This window comes from Pygoscelis adeliae, unplaced genomic scaffold, assembly GCF_000699105.1.
Source record: "Pygoscelis adeliae isolate BGI_AS28 unplaced genomic scaffold, ASM69910v1 Scaffold190, whole genome shotgun sequence".
Taxonomy (NCBI): Eukaryota; Metazoa; Chordata; class Aves; order Sphenisciformes; family Spheniscidae; genus Pygoscelis; species Pygoscelis adeliae.
This window is the reverse complement of record NW_008823922.1, coordinates 2,364,676-2,365,913: the sequence shown is the minus strand read 5'-3', so window position 1 is coordinate 2,365,913 and position 1,238 is coordinate 2,364,676.

The following is a 1,238-nucleotide window of genomic DNA, read 5'->3' as shown; positions in this document are numbered from 1 at the left end:
CTAGGCCTCTTCGTAATACAAATAATGAATAATATCACCCTTAGATTCCTTTATAATTCCCATGCCAAAAGAAGTAATGTTAGGTTTTTGTCCCTAAGTTTTTCAGTTCTTATGCTGTACAAACCTGTATAGATTAAAATTAAAGCTGTTGGAAGTTTTCTTTCACATTTTTTTTAATATTGAAAGGTTTCCATTTTATAAAAATGGAAATAGCACTTCAAGTGAGTTCTTTAACGACTACATTTGTAATATGAAAGACTTAAATCCAAAATGTGTTGGATTCTGATTTTCTTCTGTTAATATTCCTTTTCCCTTCCCTTCCCTTCCCTTCCCTTCCCTTCCCTTCCCTTCCCTTCCCTTCGTTTTACCGTGACCGAGAAAGAGAAAAGGAAAAAAAAGAATGAGAAGACAATTTATATTTTTATTGAGAGATTGGGGGAGTGTAGAAAATGCATATTCCCATTTTGAAACCTCTCTAATTTCAGTCAGGAGCAGGTGGAGAGTCATCATAGCTCACAGAGCACAGCTGTGATAAACTCACATTGACCAACTCCACTGAACAGATGAACTGCCATATTCTAGGTAAGGAGAAGATTCTGGAGAGCTTCAGGAAAATGCATTGCAGCTATCCAACCTGAACTAATTCAGGAACATAGTTTTGAATTTTGGCAAGTAATTTTTCAACAAAAAGGGGAAATTGATGTGCAATCCTTGGAAAATTGGTATATTATGTGTTTGCATTATATTGTCTGTATCCTCTAGATCCTACATTTCTGATAGATTTACACGTTTGTTCAGCATGGTGCACCAAACAGTTAGCCGATAATAAATAGTGACTATTAAATACTGCATCAAGAGCCCTCCTTTCCTGAGGTTATCTGAAACAGTGAGAACTCCAGTCATCTACCATAGCCTTTTTTTAGTGGCCAGGCACTGCGAACAGCTGCCACCAAACCTATCCAGTTCCTACAGACTGTGCTGCTGAGGGCCTGACACCTCTGATGACTGTTCAAACACATCCTGGCACTGTTGTCCGCCATGCTGATGTAGGATGGAAGTGCCCAGCACGTCCTGGCAGACCAGCCGTTGGCATCTTAAGCTATCTAAGTTGTAAAGAACTAGGTTTCTCCCCCGTTGCTGGATCGGAAGTTTTGGTTGCTGGCCCAGTACCCGGGCCCAGGTTGCCGGGACGTTGCTCGATCAGGTCTTCTGGTGTGCTAGGCCGGTGTCAAGGCTTT